A 13,533-nucleotide genomic window follows, 5' to 3' on the forward strand; every position below is an offset into this window, starting at 1 on the left:
TATGGAGTTATATTGCGAGTTGTGACCGACTATACGCGACCAAAGATCATAAATTGTGAGAGGACCATCTACCGTATGATGATGTACAAGTGCTATACAGTGTAGCGCAGACAAAGTTCTACACTTAGTACTCTAGTGTTGGGCGGGTTTATAATTGTCAAGACTTGGACTATGGTGCGGTTTGTTTTCCCGTGGTGCAAAGCGACTGGATCGGACGCGATGTTTGAAGGCAACGACATCTTTTAATCTTACCTCGAAAAAAAGGAACATACGAAAGGCGCTCACAGCGGAGGTACAAAACTTGGCTAAGAAAACAAAAACTATTACTATAACGTAAACTATGGACATAAAACAAAACTTGCAAACTATGGCATGAATAACGAAAACTTACTTGGAACGAGAAAAGAGCATTAAAAAGCACAGCATGGATCATCAGCATGGATAACAAGGGTGTTTAGAGGATGATGTCGCCAGGCTGACTGCCTGGCAACTACAGGCTTAAATAGTGGTGCAGTGATTGACAGGTGCATAAATCCAAACAAATCAGGTGCGTGAGTCGTGAACACATAAAAGGTGAAAGTAATGAGTTGTCATGGTGATAAAAAAAAAAACAAGAGTGCACAATGAGTCCAAAACCAAACAGAACATGACCAAAAAACATGACAATAATGCTCTCCAGTTTTAAGATGGCTGGCGATAATGAGCACTCTGCATGATCAGAGATCATTTTAGAGATCATGTTGATGTAGAACACTAACCAGGACTAGTGAATGAAGGCATACTTAGTCAACAGCCATACATGTCACACTAAGGGTGGCCGTATAAAACAACGCCGACACTGTCATGAACGTGCCATATAGTGGGACCAACACTAAACAACAATGACAAGCACATTTCGGGAGAATATTTGCACCGCAACATAGCATTAACACAACAGAACAAATTCCCAGTTGTCCCTGCCGCACCAACTCTTCCAGGTAGGTTCGCAGTCAGTCGTATCGCTTTCATGTTGTCACTTAAAAAAATACCAAGGACATGACCTTGGTGTCCTTCAAAGGAGTTACGGCCATGTTACTGTCACTAAGTTTTGGACAAATCAGTGACATGAATCGATTGACAAGTTGAAAAACTTATTCGGGTGTTTCCATTTAGTGGTCAATTGTACGGAATATGTACTGTACTGTGCAATCTACTCATAAAAGTTTCAATCAATCAATCAAAAACTTGCAGTTCAGTAAAACATAAAAAAAAAGACTATCAAATTGCATTTGTTTCTTATGCACATTTTATTTATGCAAGCAAGTAATAACCTGTGATTAATCATGATTAATTTCAAGAGTGTGAATAATCTGTTTGGAAAAATAATCACTTGACGGCCCAACTCTTTTTTTTTTACATTTACACTACATTTTAATGTGTTTTTTCAAAGCAAATATGCCACATTGTACAAACACACAGATAATCAGTGTCATTTTTGCTAAATAGCACATTAACCAATCCCATTTCTTGCACGGCAAAAGTAAATATGAAGTAAGCGCCTTTCTGACCGTGTCAAAAGGAAACGATATTACGGGTATTAAAGCACATCGATCAATGTAAGTCCAAGGACTCGCAGCTGCTGTTTATCACCAAACAATCATGTGTCAATCGATCATTTTTAATCCTACTTGATATTCCATTGATTGAATGACTGCTTCACACATCTGTCACTGTGTGTGTGTGTGTGTGTGTGTGTGTGTGTGTCTGGCCTCAGTCACAAAGTTGCAAGCATCTTATTATGTGAAGGTCAATCAATTTGTCCCAGCATTAGCGCGTGCAGATCTTAAACGATAAATCGCGCTGATATCCAAGAAGCCATTAAGAGCAAGTGTACGTATTGACCTTTGGCGTTGACAACAATTCCCCTCGCCTGGAGGTCGATTCACTGCAGTGTTTTTTTTTTCTTGTCACTGTTGTGAGGTCACTTTTTGCTGGGCAGAAGTTGTGGCGGCTCCAGTTCAATGCAAACATAAAATTAACCGTGGGAACAGCGTTTAATCGTCCCAACTTCAGTACCGGTAGTATAAAATTATCATATTTTTAGGAAAATTACCATACATATCCTATTTTACGTTTCGCTAGAGCAAGATTGCTACCATGTATATTATTTGTAATGCATTTATACCTTTAAATAAACAAACAGTACTGTTAATATAAGCTGAAAAGGGGCACGACATGAGACAATAAAAAAAAAAAAACATCAAACAGCATGCTTGATGTGTTTGTAATATGTAATTAATGGGTCAAACTATCGTACATTATTGATTTTTAGAAGTGGGTAAAAATATGGTCCAAATATGTATCAAATGTCAGGCACTGCTGTGTGCAACCATTTTGATGAAGATCTGATCTCGCAGGGTAGAATTATTAACATTTACATTGTCTTATGTCACAGTATATATATTAGGCGTGTGGGAAAAAATCGATTCAAATACGAATCGCGATTCTCACGTTGTGCGATTCAGAATCAATTCTCATTTAAAAAAAATTGATTTATTTATCTATCAATCCAACAAACCAATACACAGCAATACCATAACATCCATCCATCCATTTTCTACCACTTATTCCCTTTAGGGGTTGCGGGGGGCGCTGGTGCCTATCTCAACTACAATCAGGCGGAAAGCGGTGTACACCCTGGACAAGTCGCCATCTCATCACAGGGCCAACACAGATGGACAGACAACATTCACACTGACATTCACACACTAGGGCCAATTTAGTGTTGCCAATCAACCTATCTTGACAACACACTGTGTCCAATATTTTCACAAAGATAATATAAGTCATATTTTTGGTTCGTTTAATAATTAAAACAAATTTACATTATTGCAATCAGTTGATAAAACATTGTCCTTTACAATTATAAACATTTTTTTTAAATCTACTACTCTGCTAGCATGTCAGCAGACTGGGTAGATCTTGCTGAAATCCTATGTATTGAATGAATACAGAATCGTTTTGAAACGGAATAATATCGTTTTTGAATCGAGAATCACGTTGAATCGAAAAAAATTGATATATAATCGAATCGCGACCCCAAGAATCGATATCGAATCGAATCGTGGGACACCCAAAGATTCGCAGCCCTAATACTGATAGAACTTTTTCACTTCCAATACGATACCGATATTGTAGTCTTGACTACTGTCCCATACCGACATCGATCTGTTGAAATATAAGCACGATTCATAGTACATATAAGGTTGTACTGTGGGACGTTAAAAAAGGATTGATGTAATGAAATTACTCATAGGACAATGGTAGGTATGAAAAGCTTTGGAAGTAAGGCGTTAATTTGTTTTTTGGCGACACCTAAGGGTCACAATAATTCATTGAATTCATCACATGATGCAGAAAGTTACTGGATACTTTGTAATATGCAACTATAATTATTTGCCGCCTATTGTTATTGACAAATGCGATGTTCTAAACTGCAAAATTTAGCTTGTGTGCCAAGCTGTTGCGTAGCTGCTAGCTCCTAGTAGCCTATAGGCCACCATGTTCACCTTTAGTAAATGACTTCACAAAAATATAAGAAAATACCTATGTGGAGGGGGGCGTGGCCTGCAGGCCAGCAGCGAAGCGGGGTGTGCCAGGACCAGCTTCGAAATCAGCGACAGGTGCGTAGATGCCCGTTTATCTAATCACCTGACGCTCTACTAAAAGGCAGCAGCCGGGAGGCGAGAGGTGATGGAGCCGGAGTAAGAGCGAGAGAGAGTCTAAGACGGACACAAAAACAATTGCTGGAAAGCAAGCGACAGACTTTATTGAAAAATTAAACTGTATTGTGAACCTGAACCATACTTGCCAACCCTCCCGGATTTTCCGGGAGACTCCCGAAATTCAACGCCTCGCCCGAAAACCCCCCGGAAGAAATTTTCTCCCGAAATTCAGCCGGCGGTACAGCCTGTTTTCACATCCGCTTTCCTGTTATATAAACAGCTTGCCTGCCCAATCACGTTACAACATCTACGGATTTGAATGAAAAACTGCACACACAAGGAGACGAAGCAGAAGAATGAGGAAGTTACAGCCATGGCGATGCCGTCTGTAATAGAGTGATTCTATGTTGTCTGTTGCCATCTCCTGGTGAATGTTGGCTATAGCGTTATGGGGTTGCTTTTTGATTGGCCAACAATTTACGTGGTGTTGTGCACCTAAGGGCAAGTGACTCTCGCCAGTATGCAAACAAAGGTTACTCAAATAGTGAAAGGTAAGTGTTGTTTTTTTGTTTTTTTAGTAACCAGCAAGCATAGTACAGTTAATAGAACCACTGTATTTTCATTACTGTGTATTTGATAGGCACCGTCTGAAATTCAACTATTTATTTTATTTATACATAATAAAATAAATAGATATAGCTAGAATTCATTGAAAGTCAAGTATTTCATACATACATATATATGTATATATATATTTATATATACATATATAAAATATATATGAAATACTCGAGTTGGTGAATTATACTCCTCCCCTCTTAACCACGACCCCGCCCAAACCACGCCCCCAAGTCAGTGCTTGGTGGTCCGAAGAACCCCCTGGTGGGCAACTTCCACAACCAACTTTCATTTAGATGTTAACTGGCTGTCCAGCTTTGCACGAGTGAACACGCTGCAGGACTGCTTGTATCGGAGATTTTAGATGCAAGTAGATATATTCCGATAATGTGTTTTTTTGCTGATATTGGACCAATAGCCAATATCAGTATGGCATAGGCTAAAATTCTGTGATTTTGATTTGGGATTATCAAATAAAATTCCCTATAGGAGGGGTTTGGTAAAATACAACCTTCCAAAATGGCCGGTTCAAACCAAAATGGCAGAGTTCATGTTGGTTCTTATGAATACTTTGTGCATCCTGTCATGATGTTTCCACCTAAATTGGTGTCTATGACTGAAACCAGTGGAAGGGCCACATTTTCGTTTATATCAATAACATGGGGCGCTACTGAGTGAGATTAAGGCACCGGTGTCAAACTCAAGACCCGGAGGCAAGATGTGGCCCGCCACTTCATTTTATTTGGCCCTCGAAAGACTGGAAATATGTATCAATAAAGTACTGTAACTTATCTCACTAAATGTATTATTTCTTTCTATTTTGGAAGAAAACATTTTTTTTATTCCATGTAATCAAAATAAATATTGTCTTATTATGCAAAAATATATTATCAAACATTCAAACCATTTTTCAAATAGAAATAAATACTAAAAATAATGATTTCAAAGAAAGTTATCCATCAAATTGTGCATTGTAAAAGTAGCAAAATAAATTCATGGTAAAATTGTGAAATTTACTGTTGTTTTTACAGCATTTTTCTCTAGATAAAAAAAAAACAGTACTTTTATTTTTTTTTACTGTAATAAACTTTGGTGCCGCTTTGGCATTTACAGTATTACACGGAAAAATCCAAACTTGTTAATTTGCGGTAAAAAAACCCCAAATGCATTTTACAGTAAAATTCTGGCAACTGAGCTGGCTTTTTTTTTTTTTTTTACCATAAAAAAAAAAACAGTACTGTTTTTCTATTTACAACAATATACTCACAATTTGGAGGTGAAATTTTAGCAACTCACCATATTTTTTTACATTTTAGTTTTAAAAAAATCTATTAATAAAATTCATAAAGAAATGTCTAATCACTGTTAGAAGCAGCCCTCAGGGGCCAAATATAACTGCAATGTGTCCCTCAGTGAAAACAAATGACACCTCTGGTTTAAGGGGTTTGTTTCCGGGATTCGGTTGAAATACTGAATATTTTACCGGTCGTTGCGCGTTTTGCAGAGTTTTCAAACAAGTTAAGGTACCCAAAAATGCACAGAATAAAACTAACGTTTCAATTGTAACTTGAATTTGAGGGCTCCACTGCCTCACACAGCAAAGAAAGGACAGGGAGAGCAGTCCAAACACTCAGACCTTAAAACAAAACTTGCAGTATCAACACATCCATTTTGCGGAGTAATCATTAATATTTAAAACAAAAAAACCCTGTTTATTAATTAAACACAGCATGGAGGGATGTACTGCAGAAAAAGGACAGGGACAGTCGGCAAGAGCACAGTCAAAGGCAGAACTTGAAAGAGTCCCAGTGTAATCAGTACTATTTGAAAAGGGAAGAAATGTTTCACTTTCTTACCACAGCATGGAAGGCTCCGCTGTCTCACACTGCTGAGAAAGGACTCAAAAAATAACACCACATTAGGATAGAGACATTTATTTACACACATAAACTACATAGTTCAGTAACTTGTTTGAAATGATAATATATAACAGCACCATCTGCTGGCTATGGTGGGGCACTGGCCCACTTGCCCCTCATGCAAAACAGCCACTGTGGTTAAAGAGATGATATACACATGAGGACGTTTTGGCCGATTTCTGCGAAAAATCAAATGCTCTTTTGATGTATTGTTATTGATTGCTTGAATGTACCTTCTGAACCAATCAGGGAAAAGCTTGCTTTTGTGTTCTCTCGCATCCGAGCTGCCCACATATCCCCGAAATATGCCTTAGAAAGGCATATTTTAAAAGGCGAAAGTACACATGATGATACTGTATTTCGCCTTAAAGGTCGTACAATTTGGAGGTCAAAATATGCCTTAAAAGTCAAGTAAATCATCATTTAGTGTGAAAAAGACAAGCTAGCCAACAAACAGAACATTTATTTACACACATCAACTACACAGCTTGGGAGACCCTACCAGGGGGCTTCCAACCCTCACATTTCCAGTGAGGGTTGGACTCCGCCAAGGCTGTCCTTTGTCACCGATTCTGTTCATAACTTTTATGGACAGAATTTCTAGGCGCAGTCAAGGCGTTGAGAGGTTCCGGTTTGGTGACCACAGGATTAGGTCTCTGCTTTTTGCAGATGATGTGGTCCTGATGGCTTCATCTGACCGGGATCTTCAGCTCTCGCTGGATCGGTTCGCAGCCGAGTGTGAAGCGACCGGAATGAGAATCAGCACCTCCAAGTCCGAGTCCATGGTTCTCGCCCGGAAAAGGGTGGAATGCCATCTCCGGGTTGGGGAGGAGACCCTGCCCCAAGTGAAGGAGTTCAAATACCTAGGAGTCTTGTTCACGAGTGAGGGAAGAGTGGATCGTGAGATCGACAGGCGGATCGGTGCGGCGTCTTCAGTAATGCGGACGTTGTACCGATCCGTTATGGTGAAGAAGGAGCTGAGCCGGAAGGCAAAGCTCTCAATTTACCGGTCGATCTACGTTCCCATCCTCACCTATGGTCATGAGCTTTGGGTCATGACCGAAAGGATAAGATCACGGGTACAAGCGGCCGAAATGAGTTTCCTCCGCCGTGTGGCGGGGCTCTCCCTTAGAGATAGGGTGAGAAGCTCTGCCATCCGGGAGGAACTCAAAGTAAAGCCGCTGCTCCTTCACATCGAGAGGAGCCAGATGAGGTGGTTCGGGCATCTGGTCAGGATGCCACCCGAACGCCTCCCTAGGGAGGTGTTTAGGGCACGTCCAACCGTTAGGAGGCCACGGGGAAGACCCAGGACACGTTGAGAAGACTATGTGTCCCGGCTGGCCTGGGAACGCCTCGGGATCCCCCGGGAAGAGCTAGACGAAGTGGCTGGGGAGAGGGAAGCCTGGGCTTCCCTGCTTAGGCTGTTGCCCCCGCGACCCGACCTCGGATAAGCGGAAGATGATGGATGGATGGATGGAAACTACACAGCTCAGTAACTTGTTTGAAATGACAATATATAAGAGCACCATCAGCTGGCTATCATGGGGCACTGGCCCACTTGCCCCTCATGCAAAATAGCCAATGTCGTTAAAGAGATGACATACACATGACTCGAGGACGTTTAGGGTCCAATCAATGTGTAGCTAACATTTTTCAGCAAAAAATTGAAGGCTCTTTTGATGTATTGTTGTTGATCGCTTGAATGTAGCTTTGGAACCAATCAGGGAAAAGCCTGCTTTTGTGTTCTCTCGCATCCGAGCTGCCCACATATCCCCAACAACTTTTAACAACCCCACCTGATCCTCTTCAAATGATGTTAAAGCTCCCAGTAATCAAAAAGAAGTAATTTGCGGCTTGTTAAAAGCCACCTTTTAACCCTCCTCGTGCAATTTGCCGTGTGTGCGTTTGTTCTCTCCCTCTTTTATTCCGCCTGAGTAGGCACTAATGAATCCGCAAACTTTAATGCCTTCTTTTTATTGCGCCCGAAAGGCTGCGTATTTTTGTTTTTGTACGCTTTTACTTCACAGCAACGACAAGCAGATGATTGCAAGATCTAGTTGTGTGATTCGGAGGGTTAATTCCCTCCTGTGCCATCCTTCTTCACATGCAAAACCTAAAAAAAGACCCTGTCAGTGGAAAAAGAATGTACAAAAAGTCAGATTTGACAACAGCATTGTTCTAATAAAATTTTTAACTCATTTTAAAGGACGAGGTATGGAAGATTTTACTCTGTATGACGCAAAAAACAGGAAGAACTAAAGAAAAAGCAAAAATACACATGATACTGTATTTCGCCTTAAAGGTGGTACAATTTGGAGGTCAAAATATGCCTTAAAAGTCAAGTAAATCATCATTTAGTGTGAAAAAGACAAGCTTGCCAACAAACAGAACCTCCTTACTGCGTATTTGCATTACATTTTACTGGATTTTAGTTTTATTTAGCTTTATTATCCAGTTTGATTCACAATAAAACATTTATCCAACATTATAATCTGGAGGGGTTGAAATGAGATGAACATAAATTCCTTTTACAAATGTGTCACATATGTACCGATATAGTACCTAGGAATCGATACCGGCACCGTATTTTAACAATTTTCAGTACTTTACTGCGTGTTCATGAGCTATTTTAAACTGAAAAGTGAAGTGATTATATCTAGTTGTTATATCTTCTTTTCTTACACTTATGTGCAAGTATTATAGAGTAAACTTTTCATGCAGTTTCAATTCCAAGTCTATATAGGCTGCAGTGTGTTTGTTGCCTCATCAGGAAGTAGTTTATGCCATTAAGCAGAATGTGCCAGTCTTTTCTTTTGTTGCGGCCGACAAAGTGTTTAAACTTTAAGTATTGTATGTATTGCACACCATTTGTCTGATTGTGACTTGCATCTTAAGTGTCGTTTTCATTGCCAACTTTGGAGGTGTTGAAAATGTCAGGTAAAATTACTCATGTTAACCTTTAGCATGTCTAAGGCAAACCCAATCTTGCTTTGTTGGCAAGGAAAATTGCAAAATTACCTAGACAAGTCCTTCTCACATTGCGGGGCAGACCCCCCTCCCCCACGCAGAGGTCATGCTTTATCAGTATCATGCAGTCTCACGCTTCAAAAAGCTGTGCACTGCAAAACGTGCTCATTGCAGACATTAATCCTGACTTCCTCATTCGGAATAAAACTATCAGCACAATTTGTTTGATTAATTTTTTTTTTTTTTTTTGGTTAAAGTGTTAAAAATATTGTAATCCTTAGCTAATGTTGCTGATCAATTTGAGTTTTTCATTATTTATTGAATTAATTGTATTTTTCAGTATTGAAATGTTCAAACAGTCAAACCTTTTTAATAGTTCAATAAGGATATGTTTTTTTGAATTTCGGGCAAATTGATGCACTTTATTATTGCATATTAAAATATTGCAATCAATATTTCTCTTACAGGCTAAAAAAAATGTGTAAATAAAGTTATTCTTTATTATAAGTTGATCTATATTTCTTTCTTTTTTTTAATGTTAAAGATAAAATGTTATGCAGCTGTGTATTTATAACAATTTGATAGACAAATGTTTTCTTTTTCTTTGGTGGGGTGAAAGAGAAAATACTTAAGAAGCACTGACCTAGTGTGAAATTTTGTTCTACTTGTGCAATGACAATAAAGTTCCTTGTTTGTCTTCCTAGGTGCAATTTGGCTTTGAGTGCTGCTTGAGTTCTTGTTTCCCTGCCAAGTGTTTCAGCCGGTCGAGTCTGCAACGGGACATGACGTCACGTACAACGAAGGTAACGGAATATGGCACCGCTTGCTTTTACGTGAATCGATACCTAGTCGTAATGAGGGAGAATTTGGTCGGTACCTATTAAGGTTTTCGGTACCGGTGCCAAAATGTATTTGGATACTTTTCAAAATAAAGGTGATTACAAAAAATATCACTATCCTCCTCAGTGGCCTAGTGGTTAGTGTCCACCCTGAGATCGGTAGGTTGGGAGTTCAAATCCCGGCCGGGTCATACCAAAGACTATTAAAAAAAATGGGACCCATTGCCTCCCTGCTTGGCACTCAGCATCAAGGGTTGGAATTGGGGGTTAAATCACCACAAATGATTCCCGGGCGCGGCAACGCTGCTGCCCACTGCTCCCCTCACCTCACAGGGGGGTGAATAAGGGGATGGGCCAAATGCACTGGACAAATTTCACCACACCTAGTATGTGTGTGACAATCATTGGTACTGTACTTCAACTATTTATTCATTATTTTAGCAGAAAATCTCATGATACATTAAACATAAGTTTTTTGTTGCAATCAAAGAATTGAGTATACATATGCATAAAACAAAATGGTAATCATACATAAAAACATATATTTTAGCAGTAAGCAAACAAAGGCTCCTAATTGGCCGCTGACATATGCAGTAACATATTGTCTCATTTCCCATTTGATTATTCTGTCAAGCGGTAGAAAATTGATTATTAATTTACTACTATTATTATCTGCTTTTTTTTGTTTTAACATGTTCTACCTACACTTATTAAAGGCCTACTGAAATGAGATTTTCTTATTTAAACAGGGATAGCAGGTGCATTCTATGTGTCATACTTGATCATTTTGCGATATTGCCATATTTTTGCTGACAAGATTTAGTAGAGAACAGCCACGATAAAGTTCGCAACTTTTGGTCACTAGTAAAAAAGCCTTGCCTGTACCGGAAGTCGCAGACGATGACGTCACAAGGGTGAGGGCTCCTCACATCCTCACATTGTTTTTAATGGGAGCCTCCAGCAGCAAGAGCTATTCGGACCAAGAAAACAACAATTTCCCCATTAATTTGAGCGAGAGATTTGAGATTCGTGGATGATGATATTGATAGCGAAGGACTAGAAAAAAATCAAAAATCAAAGTAAAATAAAGTAAAAAAAAAAAAAAAGGCGATTGCATTTGGACGGACTCAGATGTTTTTAGACAGATTTACTAGGATAATTCTGGGAAATCCCTTATCTTTCTATTGTGTTGCTAGTGTTTTAGTGAGTTAAATAGTACCTGATAGTCGGAGGGGTGTGTCCACGGGTGTCTTGACGCCAGTCTCTGAGGGAAGTCACGGCAGCTGCATGGACAGCGCAAGCTCAGCTGATCTCCGGTAAGAGGCGACTATTTACTACAATTTTCTCACCGAAACCTGCCGGTTAACAAGTGGTCGGGATCCATGTTCGCTTGACCGCTCTGATCCATAGTAAAGCTTCACCTCCGGGAATTTTAAACAAGGAAACACCGTGTTTGTGTGGCTAAAGGCTAAAGCTTCCCAACTCCATCTTTGTACTTTGACTTCTCCATTATTAATTGAACAAATTGGAAATGATTCAGCAACACAGATGTCCATGAAAAGAGACGACTTTTAGCCGCAAATGGTGCCGCGCTAATATGTCCCCTGCAACCCGGGATCTCATGCGCACACGTCATCATTCTGCGACAACAAGAAACTCCGCGGGAAATTCAAAATTGCAATTTAGTAAACTAAACCGGCCGTATTGGCATGTGTTGTAATGTCAATATTTCATCATTGATATATAAACTATCAGACTGCGTGGTCGGTAGTAGTGGGTTTCAGTAGGCCTTTAATAATAGCTCGGTGTTAGCAGTTAGCTATTGTATCCCCCTTCGGTGCGTAGTGAAACATTTTCAGCTATTGCTTGTCCTGCGGGGATAACATTTGTAAGAAAATTACTTTATTTGTAGCGAAGATTAGGGATTTAGAAGTAGCTAAAACACCTACCGACTGCGAATGGACGTTCAGTGTTTATAGCTTTAACTTTATCTGTAATGTTTAAGACAAAATACATACATTCTCCCTTTTTTTAATCTCCACACCCTAGCACCTATAAAATTACCAAATTTGATACGCATCCAAATTGACATAGCATCTGTAAAACCGCATTTAACGGTGAAAGTGTTGATAACAACGTCTTTATCTCGTCTAAGCAACTAAAGCACGTATCAGGAATAAATGTTTGATGAAGGCCATGGCACACAATGATTCAAACAAATCTAATAAATTAAAGCCTGGGCTAGAGCTTCGACTCAGGTGCGCCGCTGAGGATCTTCTTTAATTAGCTCAGGTCAAAAGTCGGCTGACATTAATAAAACCCAGCGAGCAGAGGAGACGCAATGAGCGCAGCCATATGGCGAGGTGACTGCAGGTGGATTTGGAGAAAATAATCTGGTGCAGCACGGAGGTTATACAGTAAGAGGCTAAATATAACCTCGCAGCGACACTCAAACACTTGTGAAGAAGGAGTGTGCAGATTACACACACCCACTCAATTCACACTAATCAAAATAATCTTCTGAGAATATATCAAACTTTTTCCAGCAAAGTAGATTGCAGTCGCAGCTTCTTCGCAGTCACATTTTGTGCACTTTGAATGTTGCGGTTTGTTTCAGACTGAAGGTTGAACGGTGAGCCAGAATGTTTTTGTGTATCATTTTTCAGTCCGGGCCGTGTTCTCCTTTACTGCTTTTGAAGACACACCGCTCAATATCAGCAAAATATACTTTTATGGAACAGCGTCAGGGACATTTCCCCAGAGAGCAATTTTGGTCTACTTTTGTAATCAAAAGATAACAACCAATGAATTTATCTGGATGGATTTACATCAATTGTGTGCCACTGAAGTCTGATGTCAACAAGATTGTGGTAGGTAATTGGGTCAAACATAAGAGCTGTCATATCCCACGTGTGCATATCCTACTGTATATCAGGGGTCGGCAACCCAAAATGTTGAAAGAGCCATATTGGACCAAAAATACAAAAACAAATCTGTCTGGAGCCGCAAAAAAATAAAAGCCATATTAGATCCAGATAGTGTGTCCTGAGATATAAATTGAATTATGAGGACTTAAAGAAAACTAAATGAGCTCAAATATAGCTGCAAATGAGGCATAATGATGCAATATGTACATACAGCTAGCCTAAATAGCATGTTAGCATCGATTGGCTTGCAGGGACCAAAATATGTCTGACTAGCACTCCACACAAGTCAACATAAAAAAAACTCACCTTTATGCATTCATGCACAACGTTAAAAGTTTGGTGGACAAAATGAGACAGAAAAAGAGGTGGCATAAAACACGTCTTTAAAAGTCGGAGAAAGTTATACATGTAAACAAACTACGGTGAGTTCAAGGACTGCCAAAATTAGTAGGACAAAAACGGCGCTGGCCAAATACGAGAATCAGTGAAGCATGTTTAATACAAACAGTGTGGTTTACAACGATTAGGGAGGTCTGTGTCATGTTTGTCCTCCTACAGA

The sequence above is a fragment of the Nerophis ophidion genome, linkage group LG18 (assembly GCF_033978795.1).
Source record: "Nerophis ophidion isolate RoL-2023_Sa linkage group LG18, RoL_Noph_v1.0, whole genome shotgun sequence".
Classification (NCBI taxonomy): Eukaryota; Metazoa; Chordata; class Actinopteri; order Syngnathiformes; family Syngnathidae; genus Nerophis; species Nerophis ophidion.